General features: G+C 43.2%; 2 protein-coding genes across 4 annotated transcripts in view; one reads left to right on the top strand and one right to left on the bottom strand.

The window, feature by feature from the left end:
* The window catches only part of sgsm2 (small G protein signaling modulator 2), a 377,356-nt gene that overhangs the window by 66,142 nt on the left and 287,345 nt on the right, over positions 1–23,869 (top strand). The window lies entirely within an intron of this gene.
* The window catches only part of LOC308401179 (uncharacterized protein), a 124,020-nt gene that overhangs the window by 37,313 nt on the left and 62,838 nt on the right, over positions 1–23,869 (bottom strand). For all 3 annotated transcript variants that reach the window (XR_013972479.1, XR_013972480.1, XR_013972481.1), the window contains exon 3: positions 267–319. The gene's annotated coding sequence lies outside the window, so the exon portion shown is untranslated. The remainder of the gene's footprint in view (positions 1–266; positions 320–23,869) is intronic.

Below are 23,869 nucleotides of genomic sequence, written 5' to 3'. Positions count from 1 at the left end.
ATACACCGTCCTCTAACTGCAAAGAGCTGAAAAGAAATGTGGGCAGTTTAGCCGAAGTGAGAAAACCATTGATTTTCACATGTTTGCATGAACCTGTATTCAAAATCTATGAATACTGCACTTCCAGGATTGAATGCCTACATGTCTGTGGATCACGTGCGAGCTGTCGGGAACGCCACAAGTGTCACGTCAAAAGAGAAAGGAGACTGAGATAAAAAGCCAAACAGATTTGCAGCCATTCAGTACAGTGAATGTGACTGGCTGACCTTTTGTGTGTCCTCTCACAGGCCTTCAGGAGCGAGTTCTTCCACGGACACTCCTGTGAACAGAAACAATGGCAGAAGCTGAGCACAAAAAATGTCATTTTCTCCCACTGCCATCTTTCACATCCCAATTCATTCTAATGTTAGAAACTAACTGTACCAACTCATATCCATAATAAAGGAAAACCTGAGATTTTCTTAATGACAAAGACAAACGTAAGAAGTAGAACATCATTTCAGATGCGTGTGAAAGCCAAAGGAGATCCTTTGATTAAAATTCCTTTCTGATGTTTTGGAAGCACTTGACCTTCAATTGGTGTAGTGAGCTCCAGCACAACATTCACTTAGCTCACCGATGCCTCGATCAATTCTCGACAGGTTCAAAAGACTCCGAGTCAGCCTTTCATCAGAGTTCATTCAGCCGCCTCCCTTAATGACACCTTGAGAAATTCCTCAATAAAGCTGCAAACAGACTCTGCTCTTCTTTCTACAGCTGCTGCAGGCCACACAGTCAAGTGTATGATGAAGACTGCATTTCAGATTTATTATGGGGAGAATGAGAGAGGTCGATAATGTACGGCCGAGCTTTTATTCACAAATTAGAGAAGCTGGGTAAGCGGTGTACTAACCGTGTGTGCAATTAAAATGAGCTTTCCAGTGTTCTACAAATAAGTTGAGTTCCCAGTCGTCTACTGAAAGCATTAACGTCTCGGTCACACAGGCGTAGAGATGGGTTGCCATCAGATACTAGGGAAAAACGAGTATTTCCTAACCTGTTGCTAAGCCCCTGTAACACAGACTGGTAACCACTGATTACAGAGTGCTGAAACAAAAACTCCATGCACTTCCTTTGGTTGCTGGCAGATTGCAGCAATTGTCCACAGACTTGAAAGACGGTGAGCGGTCTGCAAACACTTGTAAGCTGCTTGCTAAGAAACTGTGATATTGTAGAGTGCAACGCAAACCAGAAACTGACTTCACCTTTAAAGTAAAAGTTGTGCCGTGTGCTAAAACCAGCTTGTTTCTAAAGGTGCCACTTTTACAAAGCAGATAATTTGGCAATTTCCACGCAAACTATAGGAAACACCTATAATATGCTAATGACCAAAGCAATCAAAAGGAGGTCTTTGCAACCTACTTGGCCCAGCAGCCTTCACCAGCCAGTTGGGAAAAAGACATTTCTGTTGGTTGCCAGGGGTTAAACCACTGGTCTGTAGGCCAAAGTCACTGAGACCTACGACTCAACTAACAAGAAAAACATCAACGGGCAATGTCAAACGCAATGCCTGCTGCCTGGGTCTGCATACTGTTTCAGCTTGTTCAGGCAAATTTATTTAATAGTGTAAAATGTCATCAGCACTATGACCTGGCTTTGGGCGGCTTTGGCAGAGTGCCCATGAACATCCGCACAGAAAGCATTTATTCTTCTGGGTTTTCCTCCGCATACATTAGTTGCACATCCATCCATTAGTGTTTCCCTTGATGGCTGCAGCAACACTTTCCTTGTCGACCAATAGAGGCTACTTCAAACTATAATGGCATGAAAATAAATCTTTCCACCGGGTCTGTTTAACGTTCACGAACATGAAACTTTCATGAACAAACGATTACATCAGGGAAGTGAAAACCAATATTGCTGACAGCTGCCCATCCATCAGTGGTTTTGGACTTTACAGACATGTTTTCTCGGGTCTTTTTGGGTCGCATTAGAGTTTCTGTTTTCAGTTGCATTGTGTAAATTAGCATTGGCGAGTGACCGCTCTACATCCAGAACTTGTTTGCAGCAAGCCTTGCTCTGAGGCTACTGTCGAGGGTTTCCAGGATGTTTGCTTGCCTTGGATTCTTGGCACAACTACAGAAAAGTGTGTAAGAGAAATCTTTGGGTTATATTTTGCACACTCGCTGTGACAATGATGTCCACATACCGTGTTTTTCCATTTGATTCTCTGTGAAAGTTGGCTGGCCTTTTCCTGACATGAATGATAAAAACTACTCGGTGCCTCGGTGAGGCAACAGAGAACTTTGCTGCGAACACCAGCTCTCCTTTTCCCCCATTAGACAACGTTTAGTTTGAATGTCACGCCACTCTTCGATTTGGGTTAAAGGCCAGAAATGAAGTTTTTTCTCACCTAACGTTGCTAAACTTGCTTCGGAGCTGCCCCTTGAAGTGACAGCACTAATAATAAGAGTGCCACAAAGCAGTGGCCATTATACATATTAAAGCAGATAGAATGAGGACAAGACGCAGTACAAATCCTGTATATTCAGGATCAAAACAGAAACAGTCTTTTTTTTTCCCATCACAGCTAAAAATAATGCTCGGTCCATTATTGAACCAAGTATAACAGGAAACAAACAGTCCTTTTAAGCGCCTGTAGAACCACTCGTCTATTTTATATTTCAAGAGAGCTAAATGAACTTTGCTGACTTTGTATTCTTTAAGAAAGCATCGAGTGGAGGTCAGCAGTGGCATGCTTTCTCTGTTCCCCTTTCCCTTTAAAGACAATGACCTGACCAGCAGGGCAGCTTGGCTGGAGATGAGAAAGTAGTTATTTCCAGCAGCCTCCTCATTTATTTGTGTACGTGTTTTAAGAGACCCAAAGCAGCAAGCCGAATGCCTGGGTACCATGCTGATAAAGCAAGAAGGGTACTTTGCACTTTACGCAGGGCCCCTCGGTGACTACAGAGGAAGTATGGGGCTGGGGGGCACTCGGACAGGGGGATAAGGGCTCTAAGCCAGACGGATACACTCGGGTGGATAACATGTCTTTAATGCTACTGATGGACTGCCCAACTGGCGCCCTGGATAGCTGGCAACACGCCCAGCGTTCTTCCACTGGCTGAGCTGCTGTATAGCTTGGATGACTGTTGGGAGACAGAAAGGGAAAGTCAGGGGTGACAGACAGGCAGACCGCAGACAGAGGCCAAAGGCAAAGACAGACTGCAGACGAGGGGAATCGATGACAAACCGGGTGGAGGCCACTGATTCGCACAGAGGTTATTGCTCGTATGTGAGTATTCAGCTCACACAAAAGTATATCTCGTGTCAGGTATGTTTTATATCGATGCAACGCAGCAGTCGGTGTGCCAATATACCTTTAGATATTTCTGTGTACAGGTGGGAGTTCAATCCAACCAAACCTCTGATGATGTGCGACAGAGCAGGCTGGCTGATAAAATATACAAAAGAGTCAAAATAAAAGTCAAAATCATCAGGATACTGTATCTACATGTAAAGGTGAAGTTTTTGATCAGCGACATGGTCTCTGATGCTTAGCCATTCCACATGACTTCATACCCTTCTAGCCACTGAACTGCCCAATGCAAAGCTCTGCCAACTGTCCTCAGTTGCTGCACAGCTGTAAGCCACTTTTCAATGCACCTTAGCATCAGAGAAGCTTGAACCCGTTCCTGGAAAGAAGGACATGTGGAATACCCTATTTACTGCTGCTACAATGGATACTAATGGTATTTTTTACATGGAAGCATCTTCTACCGCCCAATCCACCCTTTTCCCCACCCAACTTTATCACAGCAGCAAACAAACTCCATGCTCCTGATTTCCATTAAAGATCCTGCACAAAATCAGCCTGTTAGAAGAGGCTAAAGGAAGCTACACGATCACTCAGCTGCCAGGGCTCGCACTTAATGTGCTCAGTCGGCCTTGAGCTGCAGTCTGAAATAACAAATCGGAGACAAATTGGAGGGAAAATATAGGTTTCAGGGCTTTGAATGCCATGTATCAATTGCCTCGGCTCGAGTGAAACAAGAACCAGTAAGGCTTACTGCGACAATGTCAAACATTTCAGCTTTCAGCAAAAATATGAGTTTGTTATGGTGCAACACTTATCTTAGTGCAGACTGGTCTCTGCTTCTGCTTAACAGCCAGCATCACAGTACTACTGACAGTACTGACGTACTACTGGACAGAGTGAACAGCTGAAGTAAATCAGCATATCATGACGCACACTCCATTTTTATATAGCATGGGGAATTTTTTCATGATTAACTACCCATTCCTTAATTTTCCCTAAACCACTTATTTATAGAGAAACTGACCTTAAAATGATCACCGAGCAATTTGAATGCATGTAGATATTTAACACATTTCACAATCTGATCATTTTCACTGTCAAAAGGCTTCTGCTGCACTCAAAGGTCTGAATTTGTTCCATTTTTGTGTATTTACATATTGTATTTACATATTTTTTCTGCTGCTGTGAAAAGCCGGGAGTTCACTGTTCTCGACGGCTCTAGTGACCCTTGACCTCCCGGCTAGCTATCGAGCGGGTGGGTAACAGACGTCTCTGAAAACGTCGGCGCGCTTTTACAAATATGTGGTGTCTTAATAATCCGAGCAGATAGTTCACACAGAAGTTCACACAGCTACACCCTCGCCTGAAAATATCTTAAAAGTTTATTTTGTGACCCAGAAAGATTAATAAGAGTAATATTAAAACCAAGTAGCTGCCGCCAGTGTTGGAAACTGAGCTGGGCAGCGCTATGAATTCTGGGATAGGTTGGGCCACGAAGGATACACCCGACCCATCCTTCAAATCTGGGGAAATGAAGGACGCATTTGTGGGCCACATTTGGAGGAGTCTTCGAAATTGGACAGTCCTCGTGACGTAATCGGCCTACAAATGCAGCCTCCAAAGGATGCGGCCTCAGAATTTGGACACAGCTTCGATACCGGACACAGCTTCTTCTTTGGTGTTTAACGGCAGCTGGCATCCTTGTACATGCAGTGCTGCCATCTTCTGTTTCAGTACGTTATTACACTCTTAAATCCTGCTACTTATTCCTACGTCTTTTGGGATCTTACAAAGCTTCAAACGACGCGTCGACTATTAAATTAGTCGTCGATGATTTTGATAGTGGACGTAATGGTGACAGTCCTATTATACATACGTAGCTTTTTTATGTCTACTTCAGTACTTGTGCGTGGTGAAAGCTAGTAGCTACTACTAAAGCCACTGGATGTAACTTCTACAAATGATTAGTAAGACTGAAAACCTGATGCCAAAGAATACTACAACCTTTAAAAAAGTTCCTTTGAATTTTGAGGTCTAAGTGTTCTACTAGTCTACAATAACCATGCACAGTGACTTGAGGGTGTAGATACTGTCTGCTCAGCAGTCTTTAGCTTCCCTGACGAATTTGATGTTATTTTCCTCTTATAGAAAAACCGCTGCACGCCGTGTCTTTAACATATTCTGGTTTCAGCTTCCACAACAATGAACCACAGGCCAGAAGGTTCAAAGACCCTTAGACAGCCTATTTCACATTAGTTTAGTGCAGCGTAAGTGCTGTTGGTGGTATTTTATAGTGGGTTTTTTTCATTTAAGCACTGATTAGTTATTATGGTGAAATATATTTCAGGTGAGATTGAAGTAATGACAGGAAGAGATTCTTAGTTTGTGGTTTTGGCGCTTCCCTTCATGGGCGGGACCACACTCCAATAACTCCCGTCTCTCCAGAATGTAAACAGGGCATGTTTAGGAATGAATCCGATGATACCTGCTGCTCCACATGCCAACACGCAGCTTCCGTTGAAATTATTTGCTTATGACCGTCCAGTCGGCAGGAAACTTTATTTAAATTGGGAAGAATAAATATACTACATACAGTCAGCTCTAACAGGACGGACTGTTTATAGTTGGAGGGCTCTTAAGGAAGTCAAGCTGTGTTTAGATTAGAAGACGTTTCGACTGCACAGTTATTTAATAAATAAACAACAGCGGTTCAGGGTCTTAAATTCTGTTTTGTGTTTGCTTCAACATCCTTTAAGTGGTCTGGTTAAGCATTTACCATATATTATAATAAAGTCCCATCCCAGTATAGATCAGGCATGTGTTTGTATTTGTGTCAAACTGCAGTTTCATCTTAGGTAAAGCAGTGCAGTTCTTTTTTATTTCTTACTAAAAAACAAACCACAAACAAGAGTCATGTTAAAATGATGATATCTTTATAATTTTATAAGATATTTCAATATTTCATTTGTGTGCATCTGGAGAAAAACTGAATGTGATGAAACAGTGGTCAGATGGCTAACGGTGAGGGAATCTTGCAATGTTAAGACAACAGCACAGCACATATTGAAAAGGTGTTAGTGACAGTGTAGGAAAACAGATGCATCACAGGGTTTAAAATATGCTAAATATTAACTTAAAGTTTGCAATTACTTTGTGGAAAAGATATGCATATAAGCTCCAGTCACAGGTGGAGTACTCGTGAACACCACCAAATGCTAGACTGTACTGTCTGGTTGGGGAAGTCACTGCCCCTTGCTAATTCCCTCTCTGATACTGTAAGCAACTTAGGTGTTTTCCTGGACAGTTCTTTTAAGCTTGATAAACAAGTGTCCTCCGTAGAAAAATCTAGTTTTTACCAACTAAGTCAAATCTCTAAGGCTAAGCCTTACATACCGCGCAAGGATCTTGAAAAACGTATCCATGCCTTTGTTACTCCTAGATTACACTACTGCAACCCCCGTTACTTCAGCCTCCAATCTGTCCTTCTTCATAGACTGCAGCTCGTGCAAAAGGCTGCGGCACGCCTCTTAACGTGAACTGGAAGGTTTGATTCTATCACTCCACTTCTTGCCAACCTACATTGGCTTCCCATCAAACACCGTATTGTTTTTAACATTTTATTGCTTACTTTTAAAATCATAAACAATATTGTGCCTAGCTACCTTATTGCACTCCTCAGCCTGTATACCCCTAGGAGAACGCTAAAATCATCGGACCAATTCCTCTTGGTGCAACCTAGGTCCCAGTGGGTGATCGTAGCTCAATAGTTGGCAGATCGTCTTGTAATCGGAAGGTTGCCGGTTCGAGCCCCGGCTAGGACAGTCTCGGTCGTTGAGTCCTTGGGCAAGACACTTCACCCGTTGCCTACTGGTGGTGGTCAGAGGGCCCGGTGGCGCCAGTGTCCGGCAGCCTCGTCTCTGTCAGTGTGCCCCAGGGTGGCTGTGGCTACAATGTAGCTGCCATCACCAGTGTGTGAATGTGTGTGTGAATGGGTGGATGACTGGATGTGTAAAGCGCTTTAGGGTCCTTAGGGACTAGTAAAGCGCTATACAAATAAAGGCTATTTACCATTGACCAGAGGTGGCCGTGCCTTTGCTTTAGCCACACCCAACCTCAACCTTCCAGCTGCTATTCGTGCATCTGAATCTATCCAATCTTTTCAGTCGCGATTGAAAACATATTTATTTAACCCAGCATTTTCGGATAGTTAGTGTTTGCACTTTGCAACCGCACCTCTATGTAATTTTGATTTATATTATTGTACCGCTGGAATAACCTTCCAGTTGATATTTATGTGTATGAATTGATTTAATTCTTAAATTATGTTCTGATACTTATTGATTTAGCTTACTGGTTAATTAGTGCCTTCCACCTGTCAGTGTATTTTGTACTTTGCTATATGTAATTTAATTTTAATTTATTGTACTATTGAGAAGCACTTTGGTTTTTAAATGTGCTATATAAATAAAGTTGTATTGTATTGTATTTGTTTCTGCAAAACTTTGCTTTTATTTATCACTGGTGAAAAATAAAAGCTACGTTTTAGCTCAGGAGGTGGCACCATATTGGAGATGTCCAACAATCACTCCGCCCTCCTTCACCTGCCCTCCACCCTCTGCAAACATGTGAAAACGGAGCCTTTACACATAGAAGCATTATAAAAAAAGTTTGACTTTGAAAAAACGTCTATGACGAGGATGTCCTACTGACAACAACGCTAGACTTAAAAAAAAAAAAAAAAGTCACCTGGCGCCTTCAGTGGTTTTGTGCAAAAATAGGCGACGTCACTCCGGAGTCACTTCGCGTAGCAGGATATGCAAACTGGATTGGTTTTGGTGTTTGGACGCATCGTTTCATTGCCTAAAGAAAGACTTGAAATATTTTTGCATTATTTCTTTTCATTGAAAAACTACAAGAACACGACCACTGACAAATATGCAACAGTTGGAATTCTGTTCCTTCTACAAGTCGGGCTCGTTTCTCCCGAACCGAGCCTTGCAGGCTGCAGCCGCTAACAATCGGCATTAACTACGGTGGTAATGTTAGGGTTATGCTTGAATTTGAAAGCTGCCTTACTCCTAGAACGAGGCCTTGGAGGAAGAGGACAAATGGGTCCCCGGAGTTTGATAAACACACTGTATACTGGAAGGATCCCAGCTGGCTCTGCACTGCCATGTTTTCATCAGTATAGCATATGCTAACTGCAGGCAGCAGAGTGACAGCCCACTAGCAGATTGCAATGCTTACTATTTATTGGAAGACTCACATGGGCTTAATGGAATAAATGGGGCCGGGACCTATTGTTGCCATTGTTACTGCCGGGGTTACGGCATGTAGCCGGGACCAGTGTCTGCTGGTCGGTCGGTGCAGCTGAGAGGCAGTCCCAGAGCCACGGGAGTGGCCCAGCCCAGATGGTCGTCCTATACAGCCCGGAGACTCAATACCTTTCCTTCCCCCTCCCTCACAGACCAGATGGAGACCATTACAGTGGCCTGAAAGGCCTCAGAGAGAAGGACTGAGTGAAAGTGCGAGGAAGAGGTGGGGTCGGTGGCGATGGGGTGTCTCGGCTTTCCAAAAATCTCTAATTACCGCAATTGTTGAAATCTTTTCAGCCTGCTTTTTTCTTGCTTTTCTGATACAAAATGCTCCTTCCCAACATGCACTGCAAGCCCTCCTGAGAATTCCTATAAAAGGCCAGACTGACTCACATAAGACAGAGAGAAATAGGAGAAACTAGAAAAGGAAAGCAGAGGAGAAAAAAAGCACATTAAAGATATGCAAATCTGACTGTCTGGGGTGAGGAGTATTAACCAGCGTTAGTAGGATAGCTGCCTCTATTTTTAGTGTGTGTGTGTGTGTGTGTGTGTGTGTGTGTGTGTGTGTGTGTGTGTGTGTGTGTGTGTGTGTGTGTGTGTGTGTGTGTGTGTGTGTGTGCTGAGGTGTGTGATGACTTCCTTAAGCCTGGGCTTTCATGTTCGAGTAAGACAGTCTGGGCGTCGAGATATGTCGGCAGAAATATTCTGCCTAATTGAGACGCTTCACAAATGAAGCTGTCAAACGGAGGCTTCAAACAGAATACACAGCAGCAGTTAAAAGAGAATTTCTAGGACAGCAGCGTGAAAGAGTGTCTCTTTCTCTCTACAGAAGTACAGTGCATTAAATGATTACAGGTTGGCTTCGGGACAATCAGAGTTGCCAAAGATTTTTTAAAAAGCCTTTTATGGGAGTCAAAAATAGCAGCAATGCCAATCATATCTTCAGAAAGTCAAAATAAATAAGTCAACGGGAGGGACACGTCCGTCTCATTTAGTTTGTACCGCCGTCTGAAATTACCCAAGGCCGACGCAAAGCCACCCGACTCAGACATGTAGCGTACTCACGTGTCTGCACATACGGACAATATGGTTCCAAAACTGCTCCCCTCTCCGCCCACTCTCCTCCCCATACAAAGGATCCTCGCTAGTTCAATCAATGGCGGGCAGCAAGCTGCCTTTGGGCACAACAATCACCAGCAGTTTGAGAGCTTACTGCAGGAAGAGTCTTAGAACAATTCAAATTAACAGAACATAATTTAACCAGTGAAAAAATTCCAATCTATCCCAGCTGTCATTGGTCCCGAGGCTGGCTACCCTGAACAGGATACCGCTCCATCACAGGACTTGTGCACTTACTAGCTTTACTGTATTACTTCAACATTCTCAGTATACTGTCACTCGACATAAAGCCTGACTGGTTTAAAACTGATGTCAATACTGATTTTTCATGATGTAAAAGTCCAATATTCGTATATTAAATTTGTTTTTTCAGATACACGACACATAAACATACGTCCCATTTGCTATCATTAGCCTACATTAGCTAACATTTGCTACAGGTACGTGTTGTTATTAATTCACTTTTGTTTTTACTTTATAATTTTTTTACTTTATAATCTGTACAACCCTGTTTGGATCAGCTGGTTGTTGGGTTTATCACAGTTGCAGAGTGTCCTCTGGTCGACACACTAAGCAACATTAATAATAATAATAATAATAATAATAACATTGATGAAGGTGTTTCTCCAGTCTCTTCTTTACAGCTTAATTTTCATTTATCAGCTGTTATAAATGCCAACACTGACGTTTAAATCAGTTAGTCTCTAATTCCTCATAGGAATCAGTGGCATCACTTATTTTATACGTCTACACGGACCCACAAACATCCATATAAAGAATTTTATAAATGAAGAATTAAGTATGCAATAAAATATAAAACATTCTTTTACAATTATATTAATTAATTCTATTTAGTGATATCTACTTATTAAGACATTAACAAAGTAATTTATTATTACTCAATACACTATTAGTCTATAAATAAACAGTTCAACTTGAAAAACTTCATAAAAACTTTATTTAAAAGAAATTCAACTACAAAATTAAAAATCACATCTTCGAAATACTTTTTTAAAATTGCAATTTAAAAAGAGAAATAAGTAAATGGATCCAAAAATCGCATCAGGAATACAAATTTGGTTTTCTGGAATTTAAACTGCAGATTCCGTACTTCCTTTCTGTGACTCTTGTAGTCCTCGGAGAAAAATGAGAATTTGCCACAGATTGCTTTTTCACTGGTTAGAGACCCAGGATGGCCCCGGGATTGATCTACGCTGCTGTTTGCTCCATTAACTTCGCCCTGCTACGGAGTTTAAAAGTGTTTGTGCTGAACTGAACAATTTGCCTTAAATCCTTCAAGTGTGCACTAGTGGAGTCATCCTAACCACCTGCAGAGGGTAAAGTGCTAACTTGGCTAATGCTGCCATCACTGCATGGTGGCTGCTGAAAACACTCGTGTAGGTAAAGTTACTTTATGATCCTTCAGAGTTTAAAAGAATTGATGCAGAGTGATCGTCGAGACTAGAGACGACACTACGCATTTATTTTAACTAACATCTGAGTTCCTGTAATACCGACGGCAATAACATAAGGTTACTATGACAGCCTGTATCATGGTAACAAGCTCTATGACCTCACTACTGAAGCACACACCATTTGACTCAAGAGAGTCCAATACACACTCAGTGCATAAATGTTTATACACTGTGGTTTGAACAACTTCATACTGGGAATATGACATATATGTTACAGAAATATACCTCCTGCACAGGTGATTCCATCAGTCACTTAAACTGGCACCAGTAAGCACATATACATGTAGGCAGAATGAATAACTTGGGCTTCATTTTCGATATCTGCAGGTCGTTTAGGCAATGACTAAGTATACTCTGGTTCATGTCATCCTGCCATACGTCCAATTAATGTCGTTATCAAAGCTGAAATGTGCCATTTGGTGCAAGAGCACATTTCTCCACAACTCTTCAGGTAAATGGACTGGTTCTTATATAGCGCTTTTCTACTCTTCTGAGCACTCAAAGCGCTTTACACAACTTGTGCATTCACCCATTCACACCAGCACATTTTTCTAGGTGCTTTCTAAGTAACATTGACACACAGTCATACTCTGATGGATGCATCGGAGAGCACTTTGGGGATAGTATCTTGCCTAAGGATATTTGGCATGCAGACTAGGGGAAGCCAGGAATCGAACCACCAACTTTCTGATCAGTAGATGACCTGCTCTACCGCCTGAGCTACAGCCACAAGTGAAGAATGCCAAGCTAGGATGACTGAGGTTACTCCATCAAGGAAGTCGCACACGCTGCTGAAATCCATTCTTTTCTATTGATTGTGCTGTGCAAGCAAGGCGCAAGTGTGTTGGCGAGGAGCACTTACACAACTGGGTTGAACTTTGACTCCTGCGTGGTGTGACATACATTCGTGCAATTCATTTTAAAGAGGGTCGAGGTGCAGGCAAGAAGCTGTGTGCATGCATGCATATGCCCACAGTGTTTTATGCAAAAATGGCAACCACAGCGAGGAAGAATAAATTTAATAGGAATCTAATAATGACGCTTAAATACATTGATGGCAAAACAAGCTATAATTAAGTTTTGTCAGTAAGCACAGTGACAGCAAGCTTTCCAACATGTGACATCCCAAACTGTAACCTTTTCCTGACTGCCACTGCCGATATTTTGGTTTGCAGACCTTATTCCACCAGCACTGATCAAATTCAGAACTTGTGTTGTTTTAAAGTGGAAACAGACTTTGTGTGATATGTTTGCTTCAGCTTTTTTTCAGATGTTGCATTAGGAGCGTTTAGTGGCACATATTAGAGGTGGACGGGTCTAATGAAGATGAATTTGTTTAGAGGAAGATGCAGTGGAACAACAATTTTAGTTTTCCTGCAAACTTTGAAAGAGTTTTATTGCACTTAAGCACTGTCTCATTTTGTTGCCCTGCTTGCCACTTTTTGCAGAACTGCAGACCAATTTCAAAAGAAGCCTTGTGCTTGGCGCTACTGTGATGGAGGTGCACAGCGCATGGAAAGTGGATCAGTAAAACAATATGCAAGTGTCTGCTCTGAAACTTTCATCATGAACTCTAATGCTTGTGTTTGTCAGTGGAGTCATTGTTTGGACAAGAGGAGCCGAGCCCTGAGAACAGCAGGCTACTGAGGGCCTGCCGCAGAGTGTGATACCAATGGCTGCGGATAGCATATGGCAATGGAACTAGATACAACCCAAACAAACACAGCACAGAGGGATGGGCATGCACAGACGATGGAATTACATAGGCTGCGTATTCCAGGCGAGTGCGTGGTTTTGAGTGTACGGATGTGCAGCTCAGCATATGTGCTCTTCAGCTCCAGGTGTCGGTATTTTAGAAACGCTGAAAAGATGTCGCTGTCGGGTTCGGCACGCAGGGAAGCGTTCCAGCAGCTGTTCTAGCGAGGACAAATTCCAATACAGTGTCACCTCCACGGAGCAAACAGTGTATGTGGGAGGGGACAGGTAAAATATTAATGACAGCTCTTTTAGTAGACGAATGGGCCCGTGGCTGGTGACACTTCTTGGCATCACATTCCTAATGCGCACTCAGTAAAGGTGTGGAGATGTAATAATGGACGAGCAGTGCAGTCATTTTTATTCATCTGCTGCAACAGCGTGAAAATGAGACATCTGTGAGTCACGGCAGATGGCACAGCAGTACAGTTTAACCAAGCAGCTAGCATAGCTTAATACACACAAACACAGGGTGACATCACATGAAACCAGGATTTTACAACACCCCTGATTAAACTGCTGTGATTGGTCAGTTACAATGATGATGTCGCAGGAACCCAAACATACCAATTTCACATACTGGGAGTCTTGTTGGCGATACCACCAACTCACACCAGTGGTGGAGTTTGCATGGTTTTTCAAAAAGCAAGCACATAGATGCTCCACACATAGAAGAGTTTTTTCTTATTTCGGGAAGTAGGCAGATTTTCATGCCAATGGCATAAAAAACTGAAAAAATGACAACAGCACTGCTGCTTGAACTGGATCGTATCCAACTAAACTGATGCCAGGAGCTAAATCAAGTCCAAGCAAAATATGGAATCTAATTACTGGTGGCTTCTTTCTGTTGTTCGAGAGACGGTCTGTATTTTTATCTTCCTGCGACCCTTTCTTCATGCGTCTCTGAATATCGGCGTATAAACAGAAAGAAAAAAACAAGTGCAGCTGTGCTAAGGAGCTGTCAGGAGAAGGATTAGCATTAGCAGAAGTCTACTAGGTGGTAGCCAGAGGAAAGGAAGGCGAGCCGGGTCTGACGAAAGGCAGGAGGCCCAAAGTCAGGCCTGGGGCGAAAGCTGCGCTCCACGGGGATGTAAAAACACTGGAGTGAAGCTCAGGCTTTGCTTAATAAACACTGAGCAAGAAAAGGCACACATGTGTTCAGCACACACGAAAATACATGCAGAGCACAGTGTTTGGAGGAGACGCTGCAGCCACGGGCCCGATGTACAAAAGAATCCTTTGTTCTATTACAGCAACACACACACACGCACACAGAGCACACGCACAAAACATACGAGCGCTTCACGTACACCAGACATTGCAGAACGCTGCAGGTCGAAGGCCGTTGGGGACTGGAAGTCAGAAAGTTGCATCCATCTCAGACTGTGTGCTGCCTCGCTGGAGCTCCATTGCACATACATCTTCTTTTTTGTGTTCGTGTGTGCGCTGTGGGATAAAAACTGCCTGCTGTGTACGCACTGGTTTACAACACGCTCTTGCAGGAGGTGCATACACTCGAACCCGTCAGTTCAGGTCAAGGTAATGTATCTAAAAGATGTCAGTGTGACATCACCTACTGGTTTTGGACGCAGCATTTTAACAACTAACTTACCCAAGTTATCCGAGCCTGACATCCAGAATCTTTGCTTCAGTTTTGGTGAGTGAACCCTGCTATTCTGTTACTCTCTTATTCAGTACTTAGTAGTAAGGTTATGGGCTGGCTGTACCACACAGCAGGCCCTATTAGTTTTAATGTAACTCAATGAAAAATCATCTGCGGCACACCAAAAGCAAACACGGTGGGGAGGGTCGCTTCACTGAGTGCAAATAGTGGAGCTAAAGTCTAAGCAGCTACATGTGCCAACATTATGGAGATACAACTTCCCCGACTGCAGCTTCTGTTTGGATCAATGACTACAAAATAGGAAAAAAACATCATCAGTCATACGGGTGGTGTAAAGGGGGAAACTGTCCATGGAGACTGCGGGTTTTAGCATTTCCAGGTTTGCCTCAGTTTTCAGCTCCTGCTTCTTGGTCAAATCAAATTCAGCACCTACAAAGGATGAGGTGAAAACAGTGATAACGATGTGGTAGGTGAAAAGGTTTGTTGCCTTTACAGCTACTACAACTGCTGCTCCATCATTTAAAATGACTTCAGAACCAACTAAACTAAATTCTTTGGAAGTTTCTGAACATCACAGTACCACCCACAGGTCAGGTGTTTGCTAGCACACTTATTTAAGCAAGATCACTATCAAGGCAGCATCCATGGGTCACTGAATGCTAATATGTTGGTCAGTTTACTTCCCAACACAGGAAGTGGATGCTGTGTAGTAAGCTTCAAGCTGGTTTCACCTATCTCTTAAACAACCACGCAAACAAAGCTGCTCAGTACTCACTCACTTAGCTAATTGTCTCCATCAGGACTATTGTGGGTGTGCTAAAGCTAGAGTTAATCATGAGCAACAAATACGTTTTGTCCCAAACAATCAGTACGAGTAGCATACTCCCTCCACCTGACACCAAAGTCAGGTGACACAGAGGCTGTAACAGCATGTGTGAGCAACAAAAAGACTCAAACGGTTGACCCACATGCGCTCCATTGGTGAGGGATCTTTGTTGTAGGTCAAAGTTCAAAATGATGCTGGGCAATATGGCAAAGAATCTTATCACAGTAATGTTATGCACAGCAGGACATACCAAAATTTATCCCAATATAAAATAAATCAGTATTTCTGTCAAGCTTAAAGGTTCCTATCTGGGGCCCCTCAGTTACTGTTAATACTGGGATTATCCTGGGAAGTTTTTATATTTAAGAAAACTTCCAACTTTTACCTACAGTGGGGCAAAAAAGTATTTAGTCAGCCACCGATTGTGCAAGTTCCCCCACTTAAAATGATGACAGAGGTCAGTAATTTGCACCAGAGGTACACTTCAACTGTGAGAGACAGAATGTGAAAAAAAAATCCATGAATCCACATGGTAGGATTTGTAAAGAATTTCTTCGTAAATTAGGGTGGAAAATAAGTATTTGGTCACCTCAAACAAGGAAAATCTCTGGCTCTCACAGACCTGTAACGTCTTCTGTAAGAAGCTTTTCTGTCCCCCACTCGTTACCTGTATGAATGGCACCTGTTTGAACTCATCATCTGTATAAAAGACACCTGTCCACAGCCTCAAACAGTCAGACTCCAAACTCCGCCATGGCCAAGACCAAAGAGCTTTCGAAGGACACCAGGAAAAGTATTGTAGACCTGCACCAGACTGGGAAGAGTGAATCTACAATAGGCAAGCAGCTTGGTGTGAAAAAATCAACTGTGGGAGCAATCATCAGAAAATGGAAGACATACAAGACCACTGATAATCTCCCTCGATCTGGGGCTCCACGCAAGATCTCATCCCGTGGGGTCAAAATGATCATGAGAACGGTGAGCAAAGATCCCAGAACCACACGGGGGGACCTGGTGAATGACCTGCAGAGAGCTGGGACCAAAGTAACAAAGGTCACCATCAGTAACACACTACAACGGCAGGGAATCAAATCCCGCAGTGCCAGACGTGTTCCGCTGCTGAAGCCAGTGCATGTCCAGGCCCGTCTGAAGTTTGCCAGAGAGCACATGGATGATACAGCAGAGGATTGGGAGAATGTCATGTGGTCAGATGAAACCAAAGTAGAACTTTTTGGTATAAACTCAACTCGTCGTGTTTGGAGGAAGAAGAATACTGAGTTGCATCCCAAGAACACCATACCTACTGTGAAGCATGGGGGTGGAAACATCATGCTATGGGGCTGTTTTTCTGCCAAGGGGACAGGACGACTGATCCGTGTTAAGGACAGAATGAATGGGGCCATGTATCGTGAGATTTTGAGCCAAAACCTCCTTCCATCAGTGAGAACTTTGAAGATGAAACGAGGCTGGGTCTTCCAACATGACAATGATCCAAAACACACCGCCCGGGCAACAAAGGAGTGGCTCCGTAAGAAGCATTTGAAAGTCCTGGAGTGGCCTAGCCAGTCTCCAGACCTCAACCCCATAGAAAATCTGTGGCGGGAGTTGAAAGTCCGTGTTGCTCGGCGACAGCCCCAAAACATCACTGCTCTCGAGAAGATCTGCATGGAGGAATGGGCCAAAATACCAGCTACTGTGTGTGCAAACCTGGTAAAGACCTATAGTAAACGTTTGACCTCTGTTATTGCCAACAAAGGTTATGTTACAAAGTATTGAGTTGTATTTTTGTTATTGACCAAATACTTATTTTCCACCCTGATTTACCAATAAATTCTTTACAAATCCTACCATGTGGATTCAGGGATTTATTTTTCACATTCTGTCTCTCACAGTTGAAGTGTACCTCTGGTGCAAATTACTGACCTCTGTCATCATTTTAAGTGGGGGAACTTGCACAATCGGTGGCTGACTAAATACTTTTTTGCCCCACTGTACATGTGAATTGACACACGTGAAATTTGACTTTTCAAAAGCTTAATTCTGAGTTTGTACGTTCAGTGCGTAGTCACAAACGTCTGATGGGGAGATTCCTACGGTGCATTCCCGAATAAGTCAAAAGTCAGAAATTCTAATTTTGCAGTTGGAACAAGATTTCCAGTCGGATGATGCAAACAGTGCAGAATGTAGGTGGAGCAGCAGCACGTGTTAATGTTTGGGTTTCTACATATTGGTATGAGAAATGTGAGCAGGATAAAAATGTTAACAGTGTGACCATGAACATGTCAGGTTTGTTTATTTTTGTACTGAGGATCTATTCAAAATCTTTTTGCTTGTGCGATTGTTTCCCAACAACTTTAAACTGTTTTTTCAATATAAAAAGAGAAGAAAGAAAGAAATAGTGTGCGGGTAGTTTCTATTAACAGAGATCGTATTTCTTTGGAACTGATCAAAGAATTTCGACTCTGTTCTTCTCTAACACTTGACACTTCTGCCTAGTCAGAATTAAGATTTGACTTTTGTCATATATACCCATGTTACACTGTTCCAAAAAATAGTAATGTCAAAGTATCTTACTGTATATTTTACAGTTTTGTACTGTCTTTCTAGAATATCATTAAATTTACATAAGTAGACTGTGCTTTTACATGTCAAAGGTAAAATAACATAACATCACTGTAAATATAGTAAAACACAATTTACTTGTTTTTTAAATATATTTTTTGTACATGTGCATATTTAGATGTTAAAATACATTCAGAAATGTATCATGATTTCACAAATATCTGTCCGTTATTTGAAAGATTGAACTGTTGAATTCAAATGTAATACTATGGAAAAGTATATAACATGATCCCTATAAGCTTGTGTTACATCACATAAGTATTATTATCATTGCTATTTCGGGCGATCGTGGCTCAAGAGTTGGCAGTTCGCTTTGTGATCAGAAGGTTGCCGGTTTGAGCCCCGGCTTGGACACTCTCGGTCGTTGTGTCCGTGGTCAAGACTCTTCACCTACCGCCTACTGGTGATGGCCAGAGGGGCCGATGGTGCGATATGGCAGCCTCACCTCTGTCAGTCTGTCCCTTCTAACAGAAGCAAATAATATTTAAACCAACAATAACCTCATATTTTCTCCCTTAGGACTAAAAAGTAAGCTTGACAGAAATAGTTTGCTTTACAATGTGATGTACACTACCAGCCAAAGGTTTGGACACACCTTCTCATTTAAGGGGTTTTCTTTATATTTACTACTTTCTACAGTGTAGATACAAACTGAAGACATCAAATATATGAAGATATATGGAGTTATGTATTAATGGTGTTGGGACCATCAGGTTGGTGCACAGCTGACAGCCTCGTTTGGCAACTGTTAGAGTTCATATTATAGCAAACAGCTGAATAAAGGGAAACAACAGCCCATCATTACTTTAAGAACTGAAGGTCAGGCAGTCAGAAAATTGCTAAAACGTTGAATGTGTCCCCAAGTGCAGTCGCATCAAGCACTGCGATGAAACTGGCTCACATGAGGACGCCCAGGAAAGGAAGTGCGAGAGTCCCTCTGCTGCTGAGGATACGTTCATCCGAGTCACCAGCCTCAGAAATCGTTAACAGCAGCTCAGATCAGAGCCCAGATAGATGCTGCACAGAGCTCCAGCAGCAGACACATCTCTGCATGTTCAGAGCAGACTGTGTGAATCAGGCCTTTACGGTCAAACAGCTGCTGAGAAACCACGACTGAGGAAAAGCAACAAGAAGAGATGTTTGGACTAAGAAACACAAGGAGTGGACATTAGACCATCTGTGCTTTGGTCTGATGGGTCCAGATCTGAGATCTTTGGCTCCACCTGCCGTGTCTTTGTGCAGAAAAGGTGAACGATGGTCTCTACATGCATGGTTCCCACCGTGAAGCATGGAGGAGGAGGCGTGATGGTGTGGGGGGGCTTTGCTGGTTTCACAGTTGGTGATTTATTCCAAACTGAAGGCACACTGAACCAGCATGGCCACTACAGCATCCTGCAGCCACATGCCATCCCATCATTTATTTTCCAACAGCACAAGGACCCCAAACACACCTCCAGGCTGTGTGAGGCCTCTGTGACCAAGAAGGAGAGTGATGGAGGCCTGGCCTCCACAGCCAGTGGAGCTGGTTTGGGATGAGATGGAGCGCAGAGTGAAGGCAAAAGGACCAACAAACGCTCAGCATCTCTGAACTCCTTCAAGACTGTTGGAAACCATTTCAGGAGACGACCTCATGAAGCTCATGGACAGAAGGCCAAGAGTGAGCGAAGCAGGAGTCAAAGCAGAAGAATGTAAAATATCAAACATGTTTTGAGTTGTTTCACACTTTTGTGTTTACTACATACTTCCACGTGTGTTCATTCATAGTTTTGATGCCTTCAGTGAGAATCTACAATGCAAAGAGTCATGAAATCAAGAAAAACCATTAAATGAGAAGCTGTGTCCAAACCTTTGACTGGTGCACGTCAATACCAACCAATATGAAAAAAGCTTTCATTTTTTTGTCTATTGCCCAGCTCTACCCTCCACAAAAGTCTGAGAGGGAATTTCAGAGGTATAAAACTAAACAACATTCACTGACACTTTGGACCTTCATGCACATTTTACAAAACTCAAAGCAATGTAATAAAGAGATACAGACAGGAAAAACAGAAATCATCATTAAAAGAAACGATTGTTGGAACTCTGTGACCTTTAGAAACTTTTAACAAATACATGATAAGATTAATTTGGCAGTCTGCCATGAAAGCAGTGTTGTTGACTTGTGATCCTCTGACCTTTCCTTTTACATTTCTGTAAAAACAGGAGAACAATTGGTGTCCAGCACAAAGATAACATTTCTGCTGTACACAACATTCAAAATGAAACTTCTAATGAACCTTTTAGCCTTTGGAGGCCATTTACTGCTTTACTCATTCCATCAAAACATTGCATTGAGCATAAACAGAGCACACTATAGATTTGTCACGCATGCCGAGATAGAAACGCTGCACTTTTCTTCATTCATACTGGAAGCAATCGGCGGACCCAACACATATTTGACGTAAAGCGGAAACACGTTCTATGTGAACAGATGGAGAAGTGAAACTGAAGAAGAGGCAGCACTGGGTGAAAGCCCAGACTTAATTTAATAGATGAGATGAAACGACAACGACTCAATGAGCGCTTTTGCTTTTCTGCTTTTCTGGATCAAGAGACAAACTATCCATATCCAGTAAATATTTTTATCATAGGTTCATACACTCATTGGAGTCTAAAAACATGTTTGTTGCAAATGAAATAGGAAAACTTTAACCATGTTAACCCTCTACAGCAGCGGTCCCCAACCCCCGGGCCTCGGACCGGTACCGGTCCGTGAGTCGTTTGCAGTGTTGGGAAGGTTACTTTTAAAATGTATTCCATTACAGAATACAGAATACATGCCCCAAAATGTATTCTGTAACGTATTCCGTTACGTTACTCAATGACAGTAACGTATTCTGAATACTTTGGATTACTTAATATATTATCATGCTTTTTACAACAACGTGAATGTACTATTGCTGTGATTTATTACTGTTACTGAAGGTCCGCGACTCCGAACTGTAGTAAAGGGACCTCTGACTAATACGGCGGGGTCCCTGTCGGCTCGTAGCCGAAAAATAGCTTTACTTTGTTGTGTGGGTCAACTTTTCTTGCGAGAGACAGAGAGAGGCGTTGAAAGGCTGCTCCAACGGAACTTATTGTTTCGGAGGAAAACACGAACACGGTGTACAGTCGAGTCTTAATAGCTTACTTACAACTGGGCTCGTCAGGCACTCTTCTTGGCTGCAGTGGTTATTATTATATTTACATGCTTCCAGCTCCCGTTGTTGCTCGATGACAACTCGTACCTTTCCGCTCCCCTTTTTCTCCCTCTTCGCGCTCACAGACCCATAACGTGTATGGCAGTCCATTCTCCCTGCAGCACGGACTACACTGCCCATGATGCTACATTCTTTAGAGCTATGCTTGTAGCATTCTGCCTGTTAGCTTAGCACAACAACAACAACAACGAAAAGGCGCTCTCTCACCCAGGAAACACACAGTCGCAGAGAGAGAGAGAGAGAGAGAGCGTCGCCCTGTAACCACGGCAACCGTAACGCTGCCGCCTGGAACAACAGAACGTAGCTGTCAAACAAACCCAAACAGTCCTGACCCGCGACAATATGAAACAGGAAAGTACCGCCGTGTAATCCATTTATTTCAACAAAGTAACTGTATTCTGAATACCACCTTTTTAAACGGTAACTGTAACGGAATACAGTTACTCATATTTTGTATTCTAAATACGTAACGGCGGCACATGTATTCCGTTACTCCCCAACACTGGTCGTTTGGTACCGGGTCGTGAGAGTTGAGGCTCAGGTGTGAAATGTATAGTTTTCAGGGTTTTTATCGGTTTTCAGCGTTATTTTGTTATCGTTTTGATCGTTAAATCGGTGTTCCTGGGTCTTTTCACGTGTGTTATGAATAAATCTTCTTTTTTTCGGTACCGGTACTAGTTTTATTTTGTTGTATTTATCCGCGACACCTTAAAGGCCGGTCCGTGAAAATATTGTCGGGCATAAACCGGTCTGTGGCGCAAAAAAGGTTGGAGACCGCTGCTGTAAAGCAACAAAACTCTGGATTCTGGACTGTGGACTTGTGTCTCTGCTCTAATGCAGATTACCAATGTAATCTAGATTACAAAGCAGCAACCTGCACGGTGACCAAATATTATTGCCAAAGACATTGCCATTTTTTTTTTGTTCAACACTGTACCAATAAAGAGTTAGCTAGTAATTTGTGTGGCAAAGATATTTTGGTTTAAACAGGTTTTTATATTTAAAATTATAAACACAATTTAAACTAATCATAAGTCACCGGGTATACTCCAAATATGATACACAGCAAGGAACTACTGACCGACGGGTGTTCTCCTGGTCAGCACGCCCATCTTTTATAGAAAGTGTGAAATAAGAAATCATTAGCTAATTAAATTACAAGTCATGTTAATCGCTGTGTAGAAGGCAGCCATTACAATTCAGTTTTGAAGATTACATAGTGATTGAGTCAGGAATCAGAATCCTTCATTCTAGCCAAAGTTCTGTGGGACAGCTCTAAACCACACCTCAGAAGGGGAAACAAGGCTAAACGCTAAACATATATAAAAAAAACACCCAGCACGCCCCTGCGGGCGGTTTATCCTTCAAGCTCGGGTCCTCTACCAGAGGCCTGGGAGCTTGAGGGTCCTGCGCAGTATCTTAGCTGTTCCCAGGACTGCGCTCTTCTGGACAGAGATCTCCGATGTTGTTCCCGGGATCTGCTGGAGCCACTCGCCTAGCTTGGGAGTCACCGCACCTAGTGCTCCGATTACCACGGGGACCACCGTTACCTTCACCCTCCACATCCTCTCGAGCTCTTCTCTGAGCCCTTGGTATTTCTCCAGCTTCTCGTGTTCCTTCTTCCTGATATTGCTGTCATTCGGAACCGCTACATCGATCACTACGGCCATCTTCTTCTGTTTGTCTACCACCACTATGTCCGGTTGGTTAGCCACCACCATTTTGTCCGTCTGTATCTGGAAGTCCCACAGGATCTTAGCTCGGTCATTCTCCACCACCCTTGGGGGCATCTCCCATTTTGACCTTGGGACTTCCAGGTTATACTCGGCACAGATGTTCCTGTACACTATGCCGGCCACTTGGTTATGGCGTTCCATGTATGCCTTGCCTGCTAGCATCTTGCACCCTGCTGTTATGTGCTGGATTGTCTCTGGGGCATCTTTACACAGCCTGCACCTGGGGTCTTGCCTGGTGTGATAGACCCCAGCCTCTATGGATCTTGTGCTCAGAGCTTGTTCTTGTGCTGCCATGATTAGTGCCTCTGTGCTGTCTTTCAGTCCAGCTTTGTCCAGCCACTGGTAGGATTTCTGGATATCAGCCACCTCCTCTATCTGCCGGTGGTACATACCGTGCAGGGGCCTGTCCTTCCATGATGGTTCCTCGTCTCCCTCCTCTTTCTTGGGTTTCTGCTGCCTGAGGTATTCACTGAGCACTCGGTCAGTTGGGGCCATCTTCCTAATGTATTCTTGGATGTTCGTTGTCTCATCCTGGACTGTGGTGCTGACACTCACCAGTCCCCGGCCCCCTTCCTTCCGCTTAGCGTACAGCCTCAGGGTGCTGGATTTGGGGTGAAACCCTCCATGCATGGTAAGGAGCTTTCTTGTCTTTATGTCAGTGGCTTCTATCTCCTCCTTTGGCCAGCCTATTACCCCAGCAGGGTACCTGATCACGGGCAGGGCGTACGTGTTGATGGCCCGGATCTTGTTCTTACCATTCAGCTGACTCCTCAGGACTTGCCTGACCCTCTGCAGGTACTTGGTGGTTGCAGCTTTTCTAGCGGCCTCTTCATGGTTCCCATTCGCCTGTGGGATCC

The sequence above is a fragment of the Rhamphochromis sp. 'chilingali' genome (genome assembly GCF_963969265.1).
Source record: "Rhamphochromis sp. 'chilingali' genome assembly, chromosome: 8".
Taxonomy (NCBI): Eukaryota; Metazoa; Chordata; class Actinopteri; order Cichliformes; family Cichlidae; genus Rhamphochromis; species Rhamphochromis sp. 'chilingali'.
Note: the sequence above shows the minus strand (reverse complement) of the source record. Positions and strands in the feature narration are given on the sequence as shown.